A 22,712-nucleotide genomic window follows, 5' to 3' on the forward strand; every position below is an offset into this window, starting at 1 on the left:
TGTAGTTCAAGGTAACAAGGCCACCTTTTACTATAAATTTTGAAGGTTGGAGTGAGGTATAGGGTTGATTATACTGTTATACGTTTTTCATGCTTTTCTTAGTGTTTCAATTTGGTAAGCACTTCAAAGTTGTAAGCACACAAGGTTTGTGTACATTAAAGATTAAAAAAAATACGGTTCTGTCTCGGTGACCAAGAAATCATTGTTTCGCAGTGGTTGGTAGGACCTATATTTACGCGCACTAGAGCTGCACAATGGGCTATTGGCAACGGTTTGGGATGCATCCCTGAGGATGATCCGAAGACATGCCATCGCAATTTTGATCCTATGCAGAGGGGATGGCTCCCCTGCTCTGGTAGCCTGATGACCTGCACGTTAAGTCGAGCTCTTTACCGTTGAGCAGTTTAACGAGGACCGATAACGTCCACTCTCGGTCCCTACTTAGGCTGATGCAAGTGGTCACCCACCCACTTACTGACCGCAACCAGTGATACATGACTTCGGTGTTCTAATGGGAACCGTGTCTTTACGATCAGACCATTGCGGGACAGCAGTGTAAGAGAGTTACCAGGTTTGATCACTGGTGGCAGTCAAAGTTCCATTAGAACTCTACGAATGAATCATAGGCGACGGTCTGGGATTCATCTTTAATGGTGATCCGAAAACAGTGTTGGCGCACTCTATTTTGACACAATTTATATCAGAGGGCAGTGTTAACCTTTTAGCACTCTCTCCTACTGTTCAATTGTGCATGGACATTTTCGTCTTTGAAAGTCCATCGTGTTCATTAATTATTGGATTTATTGGGACAGGCTTGTGTGCTCACTTAGAAACCTTTGTTAAATAGAAGAACATGTAGCACGACATAGAGAAGGACAGCACAAAGGTAACAGTAGGATTCGAACTTTCTACCTCCAGCCTTTGCACAGCGTTTGGTGAATGTCCCCCTCCCTTGGGTATAGAGCTCTCCTATTTCAGGTGGGTCTTCGTACATAGTACTCAAACCTGCATATATTTGGGAATAAGTAAATAAAATGAATTTACGTTGTGAGAGGTAGCAAGGCCTATAAGACCTTTTGCTATAATTTTGAATTATGGAGTGAGGTATAGTGAAAATTATAATTTAAAGTATTTTTATATTTTCCTTAGGGTGATTGCCTTCCGTTGCCTTTATTTCAATTTGGCAAGTACTTCAAAGAAGGCACACAAAGCTTGTCACAAATAAAAAATAGAACTTTTTTCCCCATGGTTTTGTCTTGGTGGCAAAGAGATCTCGCATTGTGTGAGATTTACTAAGTTTGGTCGCAAATGTTAAAATTTCATTAGAGCTACACGGCCCTTTAGGTCACTATGCATGTATTATGTGTATATATATATATATATATATATATATATATATATATATATATATATATATATATATATATATATATATATATATATATATATATATATATATATATATATATATATATATATATATATATATATATATATATATATAATATATATATATATATATATATATATATATATATATATATATATATATATATATATATACATATATATATATACATATATATATATACATATATATATATACTCTATAAAAAAAAAATCGACGCACAAAGAATCAATCATCCGATTAATTTGAAATTTCGTATTACACTGGTGCATGGCTCGATCAGGCCCTGGAATGATGCCGACTGGAGACGTATAGTCTTTAGCGACGAATCCCGCTTTCAACTGTGTCCTGACGATCATCGAACACGTGTTTGGAGACGCACAGGGCAGAGGGAGGATCCTGCCTTCACTATTGCACGCCACACCGGCCCTCAACAAGGCATTATGGTCTGGGGTGCCATTTCCTTTGAAAGCCGGACCCCTTTGGTCGTCATTAGAGGTACACTTACTGCACAGCGGTACGTCGACGACATCCTAAGACTTTTTTTGCTACAGCTCTCTTTGCAGCGCCCTGGGCTGATTTTTCAGCAGTGCAATGCCAGACCATATACGGCGCGTGTTGCTATGAACTGTCTGCAAGCTTGTCAAACTCTTCCTTGGCCTGCCAGATCACCAGATCCCTCTCCCATCGAGCATATCTGGGATATGATGGGAAGGCGATTGCATCTGGCATGGAATGTTGATGACCACGTTCGACAATTGGATCGAATTTGGCAGGAAATACCGCAAGAGACCATCCGGGAGCTTTATCGGTCTATGCGATGCCGTGTGGCAGCTTGTATCCAGGCTAGATGAAGGTCAACACATTATTGAACGTGTTACTGTAACTCTGCAATAAATTATTCAATTTTTCTGAAAATTTAATCATTTACTATTCTGTACATTGTGTTCCTATCCACACATTTTCGTTTCAATCGGACAACTCCTTCTTGGTGCGTCGATTTTTTTGTCATAGAGTGTATATATATATATATATATATATATATATATATATATATATATATATATATATATATATATATATATATATATATATATATATATATATATATATATATATATATATATATATATATATATATATATATATATATATATATATATATATATATATATATATATATATATATATATATATATATATATATATATATATATATATATACATAATAGAGCGTTGAATAGCGTTAAAATGAAAGTCAATTTTCAGTATTACTACATGGCCTTATATCTCCCCTTAATATTGACCCATAATATTTAAACTGGAACACGTATTATATTACCGAGTACTAGTGAACCCTACTAGAGGAAATAATTATAGGCCTATAAGGGTGCCCGCAATGTAGTCCTTTATGTTACTATGTATGTATGTATAACAGTGCACTGAATAGCGTTGAGATTAAGAAATTCGAAGTCAATATTCTGTATTACTACATGGCCCTATATCTCCCCTTAATATTGACCCATAATATTCAAATTGGACCACGTATTATATTACAGGGTAGCCGGCCAGGTGGCCGAGCGGTTAGCGTGCCTGACTGCGAAGCCAATGGCTGCGGGTTCGAATCCCGCTCTTGACATGGATGTTTCTCTCTGTGTTGTCCTCTGTTGTGTGTGATGTGTGAATGTGGCCCGCCCTATGAACGGGTTTGTGGCAGTGTGGCGTGGTTAATGTTGCTCGCCTCCGTGACTTAGGTTCACAGGTGCCCACTGGATAACGCTAAATGAGCAACACTTCCGGCATCTTCCGAGGTGAAGAGCGAGAGTTCAAGTGCCTGCCATTATTTAAAAAGAAATATTACAGGGTACTAGTGTACCCTAAAAGAGGGAATAATTATAAATTTAAGAGAGCGCCACAATGTCGAGCTAAAGATTACTATGAATGTGTAGATAAAAAAATGCGTTAAATGGCGTAAAAAAAGAAGAAATTCGAAGTTAATATTCAATATTACAACATGGACCTATATCTCTCCTTAATATTGACCCATAATATACAAACTGGAGCAAGTATTTTATTACCCGGTACTATTGTACCCTATCAGAGGAAATAATTATATTTTAAAAACGAGGCCCGTAATGTGACCATTTAGGTTACGATGTATGTGTAGACATATAGTAATAATGTGTTGAATAGCGTTAAAATAAAATAATTCGATGTCAATATTCTGTATTTCAACATGGCCCTATATCTCCCCTTAATATTCACCCATAATTTTCAAACGGGACCAAGTATTATATTATAGGGTACTAGTGTACCCTAAAAGAGGGAATAATTATAATCCTAATAGGGGGCCCACAGCGTTCCCTTATCTGTAACTATGTATGTATAATAGCGTTAAAATGAGGAAATTCAAAGACAATATTCAGTATTACTACATGGCCTCATATCTCACCTTAATACTGACCCGTAATCTTTCTCTTTCGTCTAAACCTTGAATCAGTTATCCTTAAGTCGGTACTCGAATCCACTCTCTTTTAATTGGTGCTTGAACCCCCTATCATATGATCAATTTTTATAATTCACTCTCTTTTGTTTAAAAATTTAACAAACTATCCATTTAGTAGAATATTTTATAATCTACTCTCTCTTGTTTAAATCATGATTCCACTATCTTTACATTAATAATCTAACCCACTCTCCTTTAATCAAAGCTTGAACCCACTATCATTTAATCAATTTTTATAATCAACACTCTTTCGTTAAAAACTTGAACGCAATATAATTGCATCGGTACTTGAATCCACTCTCCTTTAATTGGTGCTTGAACCCACTATCATATGATCAATTTTTGTAATCCACTCTCTTTTGTTTAAAACGTGAGCCCACAATATTAGCATTGGTACTCGTACCTACACTCCTATAATCGGTGCTTGAACCCGAAATCATTTGATGAATTTTTATAACCCACTACCTTTTGTTTAAAACTTGAACAGACGATCCTTACATCATTACGCGAATATATTCTCCTAAATTCGATGCTTGAACGCACCGTCATTTGACAAAATTTCCCAATCCATTCTCTTTTGCTTAAAACTTGAACCCGCCATGTTTACATCGGTACTTGAACCCACTATAACCTAATTGGTGTTCCAACCCACAATCATTTAATCAATTTTTTTAATCCATTCTCTTTTGTTCAAAACTTGAACCCACTATATTTACGTCTGTACTCGATTCTACTCTCCTTTAATCAGTATTTGAGCCTGCTATCATTTGATCAGCTTTTATTATCCACCGTCTTTTGTTGAAAACATCAAACAACCATCTTTACGTCGGTCGGTACTTGAACCCACCATAATCTAATCAGTGCTTGCACCCAAAATCATTTGATCGATTTTTATTATCCACCGTCTTTTGTTGAAAACTTCAAACAACCATCTTTACGTCGGTACTTGAACCTACCATAATCTAATCAGTGCTTGCACCCAAAATCATTTGATCAGTTTTTATTATCCACCGTCTTTTGTTGAAAACTTCAAGCAACCTTCCCTTATGAAAAAATCGAGGTATAAATGAGGTATAAACGAGGTATATTTTTAAGGTATAAAGGAGGTTGTTGCTTAAATACGTCGTAAAGGTTGAAAAGGGTGCAAATGAATACCTCAAAATCAACCTCAAATATACCTTAAATATACCTCCAGAGGTATATATGTTTCAGCCTGAAGTATATTTTTTTACACTTGTGGAAGTATTTATTCAACAACCTAAGGTGCGTCATTTTACACTTCAGGTTATTATAAATCAACCTCAGGTGTATTTTGTTCGACTTCAGGTAATTATTTTTCAACCTCAGGTATATAATTTTATGCTTGTAGAGGTAGATATTTTTCAACCTATGGTGTGTCATTTTACACTTCAGGTTATTATAAATCAACCTCAGGTGTATTTTGTGCGACTTCAGGTAATTATTTTTCAACCTCAGGTATCTAATTTTACACTTGTGGAAGTATTTATTCAACAACCTAAGGTGCGTCATTTTACACTTCAGGTTGTTATAAATCAACCTCAAATGTATTTTGTTCTACCTCAGGTAATTATTCTTCAACCTCAGGTATATAATTTTATGCTTGTAGAGGTACATATTTTTCAACCTAAGGTGGGCCATTTTACACTTCTGGTTGTTATAAATCAACCTGAAGTGTATTTTCAACACTTGGAAAGGTTATTTTTAATTAGCGCCATGTGTTCCATGTTCTACTTTAAGTTATTATTTCGTAACCTCAAGTATATATTTTTGTATTTTTAGAAGTATTAATTTATCAACCAAAGATGTTTTTTTTAGCACTTACGAAGGTGAGGTGTTATACGGACCACCTAGTTTATTAATTTTTAGACTCACTATATAAAAAATATAATACATATATAAAGATATTATATATATTATATGAAGAATAATGTACATTACATTTTTTTCACTAGTAGAGATCATTTATCAACCTGAAATTTTTAATATTAAACCTTCGGCAGTAATTGCTTCTTTTGTTAAGCTATAAAAGAAAGTTTCTAATGCATAATTCTTCTATAATTTTAATAGATTGATTTAAATCATCTTAAAATAACACTTATCCAAATTCTACAGTTAGTAAAAATTATTTATGGGAACTCATACTCGTATTTTTAGAAGATAGTTTTCTAAGGTGCTTGAATTTTTAAAGCTATAAAACTACAATTTTAAGTAATTAGTCAGCTGAAATTCAAAGTGCTTTTTATTTAAAACTAAAATTTCACTTTTTTTACAAACCAACAAAATTATTTTAAATACTGTTTCCGTCTACATGTTGAAACTTGTAATTATTGGAACCTAAAAGGAAAAAAATATAAATTAGTAAGAAAGTCATATTTACAATAATAGTGGCAGGTCTTAAAATATTAGAAAATATTTTTTTTATCATTTAAATTAACTGGATGAAATTAATTTTCCTTTTCAGATAAATATCTTCTGCCATTTCTATTCAATCCTCGTAGCTAAAAAGCATGACATGTATCACAGTCACAAAATAAAATACACTGAAGACAGTATTACCATTAACAACATTTACAGAAATTCAACTATACGGGGTGTTTATAAAGTCTCGAACCCATTTTGATGTTTAATAACTCATAAAATAATAAAGATAAGATTAAAATTAATAACATAAATGGTTAGATAGACTCAAAAACTTTCATGAACCTTGTCAATGAACTTATATATATATATATATATATATATATATATATATATATATATATATATATATATATATATATATATATATATATATATATATATATTATATATATATATATATATATATATATATATATATATATATATATATATATATATATATATATATATATATATATATATATATATATATATATATATATATATATATATATATATATATATATATATATATATATATATATATATATATATATATATATATATATATATATATATATATATATATATATATATATATATATATATATATATATATATATATATATATATATATATATAAACTTTGTACGATGTGAAGATAGTGGGTTCAAGTTCCAAACAAAAAAGAGTGGATTATAAAAATTGATCAAATGATTGTGGGCTCAAGCACCGATGAAAGGAGAGTGGGTTCGAATACCGAGGTGAAGATTGCTAATTAAAGTTTGAAACAAAGGAGAGTGGATTATAAAAATTAATCAAATGGAAGCGGTGATGGAAGCGGTCACTGATGAAAGGAGATTAGTTTCGAGAACTTATGTAAAGATAGTGGGTTCAAGGTTAAACAGAAGAAGGAGTGGATTATAAAAATTAATCAAATGATAGTGGGCTTCAAGCACCGATGAAAAGAGAGAGGGCACGAGTATCCATGCATAGATAGCGGGTTCAAATTTTAAACAAAGTAGAATTTTTTCTAAAAATTGATCAAATGATAGTAGGTTCAAGCACCGATTAAAGGAGAGAGTGTTCTAGTACCGATGAACAGATAGTGAGTTCAAGTTAAAAACAAAAGAGAGTGGGTTCGAATACCGATGTAACGATAGTGAATTCATGATTGAAACAAAGGAGAGTGGATTATAAAAAGTAATCAAATGATAGCGGGTTTCAAGCACCGATGAAAGGAGATTTGTTTCGAGTACCCATGTAAAGATAGTGGGTTCAAGGTTAAACAGAAAAAAGAGTGGATTATAAAAAGTAATCAAATGATAGCGGGTTTCAAGCACCGATGAAAGGAGATTGGTTTCGAGTACCCATGTAAAGATAGTGGGTTCAAGGTTAAGCAGAAAAAAGAGTGGATTATAAAAAGTAATCAAATGATAGCGGGTTTCAAGCACCGATGAAAGGAGATTTCCCTTATGAAAATTTAAGGTATATTTAAGGTTGATTTGAGGTATTTTTGAGGTATTAAGGTTGTTTTGAGGTATATTTGAGGTATATTTAAGGTTGCAGAGAAAACAGAAATAAAAATTATACCTCGTAAAGGTTGTAATTAAGGTGTACGAGGTTGATTTATATATACTTCAGCTTGTTTTGAGGTTGTTTAAAATTCACTTCAAATCATCCAGACTGATAAGGTGATTTTTAAGGTATACCAGGTTTATTTTCTTACATTTGTAACAAAAGAGGTATTTTTGAGGTGTAAAATTTTTTACCTTATTTCAACTAAAAAGAGTGAGATATTTATTGAGGTATATGAAGTCATTTTATTTATACCTAAGCTTATTTTGAGGTTGTTTTAAATTCACTTCAAATCAACCAGACTGATAAGGTGATTTTTAAGGTATATCAAGTTGATTTTCTGATACTTGTAATAAAAGAGGTATTTTTGAGGTATAAAAAAATTGACCTTATTTCAACTAACGAGAGTGAGATATTTATTGAGGTATATGAAGTCCTTTTATTTATACCTAAGCTTATTTTGAGGTTGTTTAAAATTCACTTCATATCAACCAGAATCATGAGGCAGTTTTTAAGGTTCACCAGGTTGTTTTTTTTACACTTGTAACAAAAGAGGTATTTACGAGGTATAAAAAATATAATTTTTTTCAACTAAAGAGAGTGAGGTCTTTATTGAGATGTATGAAGTCATTTTATTTATACCTAAGGTTGTTTTAAGGTTGTTTAAAGTACACTTCATATCAACTAGCTCACTTCCCAGAGTTCCGTGCTAGCCGGCAAATGGCGTGTGTGTTTACAATCGAAAGTTTCTTTAAAATTCGGTAAGTGTGCTTGACATTTATTAATTTAGCTTTGTCACTTTTAATCAAATATGCCTCAACTTTCAAACTTAAATTTCATTATTTTTGTTTTAAAGACGCGTCCTGATCTTACATTATTTAAGTCGGAGGATATTCTTTGAGGCTATTGTTGTAGGCTTAGCAATAAGACAGATCAATCTAAATATTTCTCGTCGCTGTTTAGGGTAACGTTACTGGTGAATCGTTACAGCAGGTTACGCACAGTATATTTTATTGTTTGTAATTTATTCAAATATAACTATTCTTTTTGTTTTGCTTAAATGTATATGTTTTAACGTAGCAGTATGCAAGCTGATTGAGTAAAAGTTTCATAATTTCTCTTATAAATAAATCACTGAAAATTGAAAGTTAACAGTTTCTATATATTGCAGGTAATAAAACAAATAAACAATACTATTGTAAGGAACGAAATGCATATTTGTTGCCTTCAACAAAAATCTAACATACATATTTAACTAATAAAATAAACATATACAATAAAAATTGCAATCAGGGTAAATACATCACACAAAAATTTTAATATTTCTTCAAAAGTTGTATTTTCATAAAAATATATATTTACAAACATGAAGAAAAAAAACAATCCTGTTTTTCGAAGTAAATATTCATTTTTTTAAATTAATGTTTACTATTAACAGGTGATTCTAAGGTAGGAAACAAGTTTACCATATCAAATCAACAAATTTCATTAAAAAATATATGAGAATTCCTAATAAAATCTGAAATTTTTTTTTAATAAAAATATATGTAATATGAGATAAGATTCAAGTTAATTTTAGTGAACTAATTTTTTGACCCCCCTCACAAATTAATAAAGCAAACTTCATAAATTTTCATAATCTGAAAAATATTTTGTTTTTAAACTCCAGAAATGATGAGAAATTGGAAATTCTAACATTATCGCAGAGAAAGAAAAGAATTTTTTTTATTTTTAAATGTGCAGAGTAAATAAAAATATAACGCTAATAAATAAAGAATTTTGAAAATTAAATTCTAATAACATTAAATTATGTAAGGATCACAGAAAACTATAATATCAATGAAGAAAAATCAGAACCGAATAATTTCGGTAATAATAAGTGATTGATATTAGCAGCGATTACATTATATATAAGCGGGGATTACTGAACTTACATATACATTGCCTCTAGAGAGAAAAAAGTTATTCTAATTCTAGATTGTTCACCACATTAGCAAAATAAATTTTTCCAGTGTCATCGCACTGGATGGAAATACAAACAGAAGATATATTTGTCACAGGAATTAAGTTAAAGTTGCCAGAATTAGTTACTTGTGTAATATGGCTTAGTTCAACATTAAAATTAAGATTAAGAGAACGCATCTTTTCACCAGAAATCATTTCTTCAATAACACCATAATAATTCCAGCAACAGCATATTGAATTCTGACAAGTACAAGTTACTAAAATTTTTACGAAGAAATTAATGCAGCCTAGTTTAAGTTTACTTGCCCTTTTATACATAAGCTTGGTTTAGTTGAGTATCTTAAAAGTATTTGTATGTGTATCACCTATTAAATAATATCTGAAGTTAGTTAGCAAAAAGGCAACTATAGGTAAAGGAAAACTGGCATCCACTTAAAAAATTCTCATGCAAAATTCAAACTTTTTGTCCGTTTAGTCCACTAAGGCAACGCCCCGCTCTTCCGTGCCACAGGTCCTGGGTTCGATCCTTGGGCCGGGCAAGGTTGACTCAGCCTTTCATCCCTTCAGTGGGTCGATAAATGAGTACCAAGCATGCTTGGGAACTAAACACTGGGGGTTCCGCGTTCGGCTGACCACCTAACCGGAACATCTGCTCCTGCATCCCAGAGCCCAAGGTCAAGAAAACTGAAATGGGCACAGTAGACCTTGGCCCTCTATGGGCTGTCGCGCCACTGTGTTTAGTTTTATTTTAGTTTTTAGTCCGCTAAGGCAAAATCTTGAATATTATTCTAGATCAACATGATGCAGTTTAATATTTTGGAATGATTTTCAATTTATTTTTAATAAGACTCGTGAAGACTTGTAAAGAGACTAAAAGAACATGAAAACTTTTCGTATAAATAGTGTGCTCTAATAAAATAGTTTTTATCTTTAATCCACAAAGAATATTGTATAAAACAAATTTACTGAGACAGCTATTCCAAAAAAATAATTTTATTATTTCAATTAAATATTAAAATCATTTTGGTGAACCTATACTTAATCTGCTTATATTGTAGTTAAAAAAGTTTAAAAGTATTATTGACTCTGGATTTTTGTTGTCAACATTAGTAACTTATCAAAGTTATATAAATATATATTTCAATTTCCTTCAATTTCTTAAAAAAAAATCTCATCTGAAAATTTCCAAATGAAACTTGCTATGCAACTTTTATATAACTTGATTTTACTCAACTTGAACATGCAACTTTTACAGAGCTGCTCCGTAAATGGCATCCAGAATTTCAAGGTTTGAATAAGGCTGTCAATAATACGTGCTCTGCAGCTAGGAGGAAGTGGAGACTAGTAACTGGAGAGCCTTCCCCTGGGAGTAACTCTAAATATACACCAAAAAGAAAAAAGACAAGTAAATTATTCTCCTTTGATTCAATGAAATCTTTTCACCTAAAAAATTACTGATAAAGTTTGCATGATCTTTGATTTTTGAAAACATTATTTTATAGCATTATCTTAAATTATTCCCTCAGGCAAGTAAACATATAAACTTAATGTTGCTTTTATTTCGATGGGGCATGAAAAACACAAAACATTGATGTTCTACATTCTTTTATTAAAAGATGATTGATTCTTGATCACATTAAATAAAAGGTTGAAAATGACCTTTTGTTTTTAAAAACCTTACGTGATAGAAAATTATTTTCGGAATCAGCAGCATTGAGAATTGGTTTTAGTACAATTTCTTTTGCGAAATTGGACTAAAAATTTAAACAAGCAGGCCAGTGTAATTGAATTTATTCAAAATTTGCTGAGAAAAAAATTTAAATATCAGCATAACAATCCATAATTAAAAATGGTCGGTTGAATTATTGGAAAATTAAGAATTTCAATAAGCGTGTTATTTCTACAGCAGTTTTTATATGCATCTTATAGAAAAATTAGCTTTTTTAAGTGATATGTTTAAACAGTCAAAATAAAGAATTGAAATATACTGGGAGGAGAGTTTTGCAGGTCATTATTATTATTCATCTGCTGTTACTAAAGAAACCATTTATTTATTCAAAATTGAATAGAAATAATAATAAAAGGTGATTTATGCAACGAAATAAGCTTTAAAATATTATTCTAATCTTTTAAAATTTGTCATTATCAATGTAAATATGACTCTCGCTAATTCAAATTTTTTATTTATAGGTTCCAATGCTCCAAATAACGTAAGCACAGCAAACTTGCAGAAGAAGCAGAGTAATTGTCAAGAATTTTGATTTCTTGAACGAAAAATTAATTTTTTTTTGTTAATAAAAGTTTTTATTTGTAAGCTGGCTAAATTATTTAAATTTGCTGTTATTTCGCTTTTACAAAAAATTAGCGCCTTTAACATCTGTTCTATATAAATGAGTTCCCACATTTTTCTGAAACAAATGTATCCTCTTTTCACGATAGTTTAATTGAAATTATTAAAATTACAGAAACATTTGAAATGTTCTTTTAAGGTTTATGAGTCAGCATACTTAACATTATTCAACTCTGCATGTTAATTCAAGATTAATAAATTTTATGAACTATTTAATTGCAAATTAGCACAAGGTTCACAAACTATAAATTAAAGGCGTTAAGTGAAAATTCCTATTTTGAATTGTGTGAGGAAGAATACATTCCAATGGGTTGTATTTCAAAATTAAAGGAAGATATATTCTTTGCATTGCATTTTACTTTTCTTCACACAATACATGGAAATCAGTCGAAAATTCTTTCGAAAGAAAGATTCATCCGTATTCCGCCTATGTGTTTAGAAAATAGTTTCTTAGCATCAGGATTAGCAGTGAAAATTAAGACAGACCGTAAAAAGTTAATAAGTAATTACCACCTAATGTGTAACATTAAAAACTCCATCAGAGTGATAAATACCTCTACAAGTGAAAAGATATATATTTTAGGTTAAAAATTAGCAGTCTATAAGGAGAAACATTTTAATTATATTTAATTACCAGCATTAGCATAAAAAAATATAACCTGAAGGGAAAAATGGCATATTTTAGTTTGATTAAAAAAATTTCCTTTACAAGCATAAAAACTTATATTTGAGGTGAAAAATAATACACCTTACGTTAGTAAAAAATCACCTTTCCAACTATCAAAAATTACACCTGAGGTAGATTTGAAATAACCTGAAGAGTAAAATGACATGCCTCAGGTTGAAAAATATATACCTCTACAAGCATAAAATTAGATACCTGAAGTTGAAAAATAATTACCTGAGGTCGAACAACATACACCTAAGGTTGATTTATAATAACCTGAAGTGTAAAATGACACACCTTAGGTTGTTGAATAAATATTTCCACAAGTGTAAAAAAATATATTTCAAGCTGATAAGTAATAACCTAAGGTCGAACAAAATACACCTGAGGTTGATTTGAAATAACCTGAAGTGTAAAATGACACACCATACGTTGAAAAATATATATCTCTACAAGCATAAAATTAGATACCTGAGGTTGAAAAATAATTACCTGAAGTGGAACAAAATACACCTGAGGTTGATTTATAATAACCTGAAGTGTAAAATGACACACCTTAGGTTGTTGAATAAATACTTCCACAAGTGTAAATAAATATACTTCAAGCTGATAAGTAATAACCTAAGGTTGAAAATGAAACACTTTAAAGTAGTAAATATCTACCTCTCCCAAGATGTAAAATTAAACACCTCAAGTTGAAACATATATACCTCTGGAGGTATATATTAAGGTATATTTGAGGTTGGTTTTGAGGTATTCATTTGCACCCTTTTCAACCTCAACGACGTCTTTAAATAACAACCTCCTTTATACCTTTAAAATATACCTTGTTTATACCTCATTTATACCTCGATTTTTTCATAAGGGTTGTTTCGAGTACCCATGAAAAGATAGTGGGTTCAAGGTTAAACAGAAAGAAGAGTGGATTATAAAAATTAATCAAATGATAGTGGGTTTCAAGCACCGATGAAAAGAGAGTGGGCTCGAGTATCCATGCATAGATAGCGGGTTCAAGTTTTAAACAAAGTAGAATTTTTTCTAAAAATTGATCGAATGATAGTAGGTTCAAACACCGATGAAAGGGGATAGGGTACCGATGAACAGATAGTGAGTTCAAGTTCAAAACAAAAGAGAGTGGGTTCAAATACCGATGTAAAGAATTTAAATTTGAAACAGAGGAAAATTTATTATAAAAATTTATCAAATGATTGTGGCTTCAAACTCCGATGAAAGGAGAGTGGATTCGAGTACCCATGTGAAGAGTGTGTGTTCAAGTTTTAAACAAAATTGAGTGGTTTACAAAAATTGGTCAAATGATAGTGGAATTCCTTTCTCAATTAGAAACTGCATTAGTTTTTTCTCATAATTTAAACTCAATATTCAATTTAAAATCTGTTTAGAGAAAAAAAGTTTTTCCCTTTATTTTGAATTAAATTAGTTCTGCATTCTATTTTGAATTCAGCATTTAAATTAGAATCTTATTAAAAATAAAGTTTTTCATCCTCGATTTTATTTATTTATTTTGTGAAATATGTGAAAATTGATTGACGAATATGCACGAAAGAAATTTTTAACATTTTAATAGTGCAGATTTTCTAAATGTGTTTTCCAGCTATTATTGTACTATTGTTACAATTTTGTGGCTTTACATTAGAATATTGCATTCAACTCAAATTTAAAGGAAATATATTGGGGGGGGGGAGAGGTACATGAAGATGCCCAGAATTTCGGCCTCTTTTCTAGTCATTACTAAGTTTCTGGGGAATATTTTGAAAGTCAAAAACTTAAATTCGATGAAAAATGAATGAATGTTTATGTTAGGGGAAGTTACGTTTTTATATTTTACTTTATTGCTGAAACTATTGTATGCACTCATTTTTAAGCCAATTTCTATGGGTTTAATGAAAAATAAAGTAACTTACGAATTTAGTAACTTACAATATTTTGTTAATTAATATAAAAGATTTAACGTTTCGAATGATTAAAATTGTAACAGTGGATGATTATATGATAATTGGGATTATCAAAGGTGATTCTTTTTCTAATTTAATTGATGGGTTGCAACCGCCTTCGTACTTATGTGCATAAAATAAACAAACAAAATTTAAAGCGAAGCATTTTTAGTTAAAATACTCAAATTTAATATTTGATTCTATGGAATATTTTCAACTCTGCAATATGAAGAATAAATAAATATAAATAAATGAAAATAATTAAATAAATAAAAATTAAATAAATGAAAAGAAATAAATAAAAATTAAATAAATAAATGAAAACACACAGCAAGTAGAAAAAACACATCGAGAATAACAGAATGAGAAGCAAAGAAAATAAATATTTTGTTTTATTTTCTGATTTTATTACTTTCTGTATTCTTCATTAATATATTAATTTAAGAAAATTCTGCACTACAAATATTTTTAGTTGTCGTTATTTAATTGGTTATAGATGTCAAACTCGCAACGAAAACTTTCGACAATGAATATTTCGACAACGAGTAGGAAATATTCGAAAGCAGCTACTCAACCAAGAATGGGATACTACCTGAAAGTGACGTAGTGTGCACATCTCAATCCTGTTTGGTTGTTCAAATGTGGCATTTTTTTACGATTGCAAATGTTCTTTGAGAGCACCAATTCTCTTAAATGGCGCATTCTATATTTTTTCACAAAGATTTCAATTCTTTCTCTATCTATTTCTCACTTATCACTAGAGCCCGGATTTTGATGACCTAAAAAATCTCAACTAATGCCCTTAATGACTTTAAAATGCCCTTTGAAAGTGCAAAAAATGCCCCTAAAAATGCAAAAATTGCGCTAAAAATGCCTTAAATAAAGTAAAAATATTAAACTAAAACAATGTTTTACTCTTTAAAATTATTATGAGTCACTTATAAATATAAAGCAATGCAATACTCGTTCTACGTTCATTAAAGCTTGAAAAATATGTTTTATATCCTAAAATAACAACAGAAAAAAAAGGAAAATACATTGACACCAAAACATTTTCATTTTGTATAGAAACTTTAATGAATATAACAACTTCCATCTCATAATATTACTAAATATCAGAATTACATTAGATTATTAAATGTTTTGTGATATTTTGAAATGTAAACGAGCGACTCTTGTCTGAAAGTAAATTTTTATACCAAGAATTTATCTCCAGAGAAGCTTCTTTCAACGTCTACTGATGTTATGGGTGCGTACTTGAAAAAGACGATCTCACTTACTGACAATTTTTCTTCAATTTGAAAAGATGTTGCTTCACCTGTTAATATCCTAGAGATTTTCTTCATTGTTTGGAAGCCAGTGTAATAATAAAAAATAATAAAAATTGGAAAAATTAACAAAAAACTTAAAAAATACTTTAAAATGCAAGATACGCCCCAAAATTTAAAGAAAAATGCCCTATAAATCTAAAAAAAATGCTCTAAAAGACAAAAAATGTCCAAAAATGCAATAAAATGCAAATGTCATCAAAATCCGGACCTTACTTATCACAAAGACAAGTCATGTAGAACATAAACAAACTACAGTCATATTATTAGACGCATTCTATGTAAAATCTTAATTGAACAGGTATATACCAAGAGCGCCGGCAGAATAATATAAAAGGGGGTGCAACCCTCTAACAAACTACCCTCCCCTCGAAAAAAAATTAAAATATTCTGCTATTACATTTTGTTTTGCTATTACATATACTTTCATCTGTTCATTTTTTCAAGATGCATTTCTTCATTGTTAGCAAGATATTTAAAAAAAAAGTACGAATTTCTTGTACTTGCAAATTTTGCCCAGAGGCGATCGCGCTGGCATAGCTACTGACTTTGAAACACAAATAACTACAAACAGTAGTTTCGTATACTAACGTGTTTGTGCCCGCTTATAATTGGCATTTATTGTGTTGATGAAGTTTTACAGTTGGATGAAGTCAGTTTGTGTCATACACCTTTGTTAAACTGAATAACTAATAGAAAATATAATTAGATGAAATTATTAAATGAAATTTAATATTTATGAATTGAATTATGAGATGAATTTATTAAATGAAATTTAAAAATATAGCTTGGATATCTGCCAAGTTTGTGAATGCTCAGTGTGCATAAGAAAAGAATCAAAGATGACTCAGAATTCATTGAAAAAGTTATAAACAGATTTGGACAGCAAACAAGACGATTACAATTCTTGTTTGATTTAACAATTTATTAATTGTTATGTATCAATAATTACTTAATTATTTGTTTTTCCATAAAAATATGTTTAATAACAAACATTTATAACAAAAGTTTTCTGTATCTCTTTAATTGCTTAAAAAAAAAGCTAGGGGGGTGCAAGTGCACCCCCTTGCACCCCACTGCCGGCGCCCTTGCTCTATACAGCTTTATTGTCTTTATGGGACGTGACTGAAACCGTACTTGTTTTCGTATCAATGGGTTTACATTGTAACACAAGAAATGCAAATAGGAAGTAGTATATTGAAAATATCCCGAATAAAAACCCATTAAGTGTATGTTTAAATATTAAAGTATTGCCCTCGTGCAAAACATGTCATTATTGAAAAGTGCGTCTCTTCATTGGATCTCATTATTATAGTATACTAATGTAATGCCTGATATAATAAATATTCTATATTTATACAATATATCGTCTCACGTATCCAATCGTGTAAATTATACTAAATATATCGTCTAGTTTCACCCATTGATACACTAACGTAAACAAGTGCAAACAGTCAGCTTAAAAACAATAAAGCTGTAATAGAGTATCACCTGAGTAATTAAGATTTTACATAGAATCATAGAGTGCGTGTAATAATTTGGCAAAGGGACTGTATACTCGACATCGTATTTTTTTTTTTTTTTTGCAATATCCATTTAATAATTTATTTAATAATTAACAATTTAAGTTGTGAAAGTATTGAGAATAAATTAAAATAATTCAGATTGCAATAGTTCTGTAGTAGATACAAGTATATAGCCAAGATTCTCCGGTTACACAATCCTAAACTTCTGTGCTGGGAATTCGGAACTAGTCACCTAAGTGATAAATAACGTCATGTGACCTCTTCTATGAGGCAATTGACTTACTTTTTTTCAGCTTATGAGTGACCAACAACGTCAAGAGGGGGGGGGGAGAAAAATCACTGAGATAAGTGCATTTCGTGTAAAAAGCGAAAACAAAAAGGTGAAAAAAAAGAACGAACTGAGTTGATGAATGAGGCTCACCTGATGGCAGTGATGGGTCGATCCACCATGTGGTTCCGCTTCGACTCTGAAATCGATATGACCGCTTCAAAAATAGCCCACCTCTTTCTCCGCCCTGTAGGATCATAAATGATCTTTCTGCTGTCATAGGGGGTGCACAGATGGCATCACTATAAGATCATTCGATGATTTATGGAATTCTTCCACTTGCTCTCTTGATGACTCTAACACATGCGGATATTTTTCTTGACGGTCAAATGCACATAGGTGAATGAAAAGGTTTTCATTGAAAGTGGACAAGTAATAATTTTTGCGGGCACTATTCTGTATTGGTATGAAATAAGAGTCCCTGGTCAAATGATTAGACCCACTATGAGATTCTGTATGTAATCTTAATTACACGGCTTTACTGTTTTTAAGCTGACTGTTTGCACTTAAGTGCAAACAGTCATAATTGATACATAAACAATTGTTGATAAACAATTGTTGTTGATTGATACATAAACAATTGTTTATGTATCAATCAATGGGTTGAATTAGTTGGACGATGGAATAAATGAGAAGATATATAAAATATTTATTATATCAGATGCTATACGAATATATTGTAATAACTAGATCCAATGATGAGACGCACTGTAGTGTTTTAATAATGACATGATTGGTACGAGTTTAATAGGCAATACTTTTATATTTAAACATACACGTCATGGGGTTTTTATTCAGGATATTTTTTTTACATATTTTCTATTTGTATTTATTTTTAGCGTATTGCATTATAATGTTAACCCGCGGATGCACGAACGTAAACAAGTGCAAACTGGTTTCAGACACATAAAAACAAGAAAGCCTGTATAGTATCCCCTGACAATTATAATTTTACGTAGAATCTTATAGTGCCTCTTATAATTTGGCCACAAAAAAATAATTCTTTTTTTGCAAACTAGGCAATGGCACACAATATGCTTGGTTAATTCGATAATTAAAAATAATAAACCGCGATTATTATGAACAACAGCATTTGATGCACAAATATTTTCATTAATCGGAAGGACTGCGATAATTCTCTCTACACATTTCTTACTTAAAAACAATATTTTTCCTTACTTGAATTTTTAATCACATCACTTTTCAAAAAAAAAAAAAAAAAATATTCGAAATAAATAACTGCTTTAAAATACGAAAGTATACTAATCTTTTTTAGAATGCGTGAATACTCAGATCACTTCATATTTATTTACGTTGGTTTGTATTTAAAGAATACTTGTGGGATCCGGCACGGTTATTATTTAAATAATACTTTCGTGATCCGGCACGGTTTGTATTTAAATAATACTTGTGCGATCCGGCATGGTTTGTAATTAAGGAATACTTGTGTGATCCGGCACGGTTTGTACTTAAATAATACTTGTGTGATCCCTCACGGTTTGTATCTAAATAGTACTTGTGTGCTCCGGCACGGTGTGTATTTGAATAATACTTGTGTGATCCGGCACGGTTTGTATTTAAATAATACTTGTGGTTATCCCTCACGGTTTGTATCTAAATAATACTTGTGTGATCCCTCACGATTTGTATCTAAATAATACTTGTGATTATCCCTCACGGTTTGTATTTAAATAATACTTGTGTGATCCGGCACGGTGTGTATTTAAATAATACTTGTGTGATCCCTCACGGTTTGTATCTAAATAATACTTGTGGTTATCCCTCACCGTTTGTATTTAAATAATACTTGTGTGATCCGGCACGGTTTGTACTTAAATAATACTTGTGTGATCCCTCACGGTTTGTATCTAAATAATACTTCTGTGATCCGGCACGGTGTGTATTTAAATAATACTTGTGTGATCCGGCACAGTTTGTATTTAAATAATACTTGTGATTATCCCTCACGGTTTGTATTTAAATAATACTTGTGTGATCCGGCACGGTTTGTATTTAAATAATACCTGTGTGATCCGGCACGGTTTGTACTTAAATAATACTTGTGTGATCCCTCACGGTTTGTATCTAAATAATACTTGTGGTTATCCCTCACGGTGTGTATTTAAATAATACTTGTGTGATCCCTCACGGTTTGTATTTTAAATAATACTTGTGGTTATCCCTTACGGTTTGTATTTAAATAATACTTGTGTGATCCGGCACGGTTTGTACTTAAATAATACTTGTGTGATCCCTCACGGTTTGTATCTAAATAATACTTGTGGTTATCCCTCACGGTGTGTATTTAAATAATACTTGTGTGATCCGGCACGGTTTGTATTTAAATAATACTTGTGTGATCTGGCACGGTTTGTACTTAAATAATACTTGTGTGATCCCTCTCGGTTTGTATTTAAATAATACTTGTGGTTATCCCTCACGGTTTGTATTTAAATAATACTTGTGTGGTCCGGCACGGTTTGTATTTAAATAATACCAATGTGATCCGGCACGGTTTGTATTTAAATAATACTTGTGGTTATCCCTCACGGTTTGATTTAAATAATACTTGTGGTTATCCCTTGCGGTTTGTATTTAAATAATACTTGTGTGATCCGGCACGGTTATTATTTAAATAATACTTTCATGATCCGGCACGGTTTGTATTTAAATAATACTTGTGTGATCCGGCACGGTTTGTATTTAAGGAATACTTGTGTGATCCGGCACGGTTTGTACTTAAATAATACTTGTGGTTATCCCTCACGGTTAGTATCTAAATAGTACTTGTGTGATCCGCACGGTGTGTATTTGAATAATACTTGTGTAATCCGGCACGGTTTGTATTTAAATAATACTTGTGTGATCCGGCACGGTTTGAACTTAAATAATACTTGTGTGATCCCTCACGGTTTGTATTTAAATAATACTTGCGGTTATCCCTCACGGTTTGTACTTAAATAATACTTGTGTGATCCGGCACGGTTTGTATTTAAATAATACCTGTGTGATCCGGCACGGTTTGTACTTAAATAATACTTGTGGTTATCCCTCACGGTTTGTATTTAAATAATACTTGTGGTTATCCCTTACGGTTTGTATTTAAAGAATACTTGTGGGATCCGGCACGGTTATTATTTAAATAATACTTTAATGATCCGGCACGGTTTGTATTTAAATAATACTTGTGTGATCCGGCACGGTTTGTATTTAAGGAATACTTGTGTGATCCGGCACGGTTTGTACTTAAATAATACTTGTGGTTATCCCTCACGGTTTGTATCTAAATAGTACTTGTGTGATCCGCACGGTGTGTATTTGAATAATACTTGAGTGATCCGGCACGGTTTGTATTTAAATAATACTTGTGTGATCCGGCACGGTTTGAACTTAAACAATACTTGTGTGATCCCTCACGGTTTGTATTTAAATAATACTTGTGGTTATCCTCACGGTTTGTATTTAAATAATACTTGTGTGATCCGGCACGGTTTGTACTTAAATAATACTTGTGTGATCTCTCACGGTTTGTATCTGAATAATACTTGTGGGATCCGGCACGGTGTGTATTTAAATAATACTTGTGTGATCCGGCACAGTTTGTATTTAAATAATACTTGTGGTTATCCCTCACGGTTTGTATTTAAATAATACTTGTGTGATCCGGCAAGGTTTGTATTTAAATAATACCTGTGTGATCCGGCACGGTTTGTACTTAAATAATACTTGTGTGATCCCTCACGGTTTGTATCTAAATAATACTTGTGTGCTCCGGCACGGTGTGTATTTAAATAATACTTGTGGTTATCCCTCACGGTTTGTATCTAAATAATACTTGTGTGATCCCTCACGATTTGTATTTAATTAATACAACTTAAAACCATTTTTATGTGCACAAATCCCTAAACAACTACCATGGTATATTCTATTGTTATTAAGAAAAATGATTAGTAATCATATATCTGGCAAATACATCAGTACTACCAGGGGTGTAGTTGTAATATAATGGTAATAAAATCGATGGTTGTTGACTTTCACCGGTGAATGTTGACAATCACATAGTCGCTTTGGTGAATGTCCGAAATATTTATTACATCCAATTTGATATTAATTTATTCGTGGATATAATTACATTTATTCGATATTTTAATACTTACTGACGATAGATTAGAAGAAACATCAGTGTTTGGAGAATGGGGTAAATATATAACGGGCAGTGACACTTGACCTTAAAAAAACATAAGTGTAGGATATACCAGGCAAATGTATACTGGGCAATGGCACTGAACCTTAAAAAAACATCAGTGTAGGATATACCGGGCAATGGCACTTGACCTTAAAAAAGCATAAGTGTAGGGTATAGCAGGCAATGGCACTTAACTAGACCTAGTATATATCTCGGACATTTACCAAAGGTCTAGTTAAGTGCCACTGCCCTGTAAATCCTACACTGATATTTTTTTAAGGTCAAGTGCCATTACCCGGTATACATTTGCCCGATACTCCAAGCACTGATGTTTCTTCTAATCTATCGTCAGTAAGTAAAAAAAAATCGAATAAATGTAATTATATCCACGAATAAATTAATATCAAATCGGATGTAATAAATATTTCGGACATATTCACCAAAGCGACTATGTGATTATCAACATTCACCGCTGAAAGTCAAAAACCACCGATTTC

General features: G+C 31.4%; 1 long non-coding RNA gene across 1 annotated transcript; it reads left to right on the plus strand.

Moving 5' to 3' along the window:
* Nucleotides 1–7,820: 7,820 nt before the first annotated feature.
* Nucleotides 7,821–12,192, plus strand: LOC147816971 (uncharacterized). The gene is made up of 3 exons (XR_015429713.1): nt 7,821–8,674; nt 11,134–11,283; nt 12,069–12,192. It is a non-coding gene; the product is annotated as an uncharacterized LOC147816971 (long non-coding RNA).
* Nucleotides 12,193–22,712: the final 10,520 nt, after the last annotated feature.

The sequence above is a fragment of the Parasteatoda tepidariorum genome, chromosome 1 (assembly GCF_982258835.1).
Source record: "Parasteatoda tepidariorum strain Cologne lab strain chromosome 1, Ptep-v5.0, whole genome shotgun sequence".
Taxonomy (NCBI): Eukaryota; Metazoa; Arthropoda; class Arachnida; order Araneae; family Theridiidae; genus Parasteatoda; species Parasteatoda tepidariorum.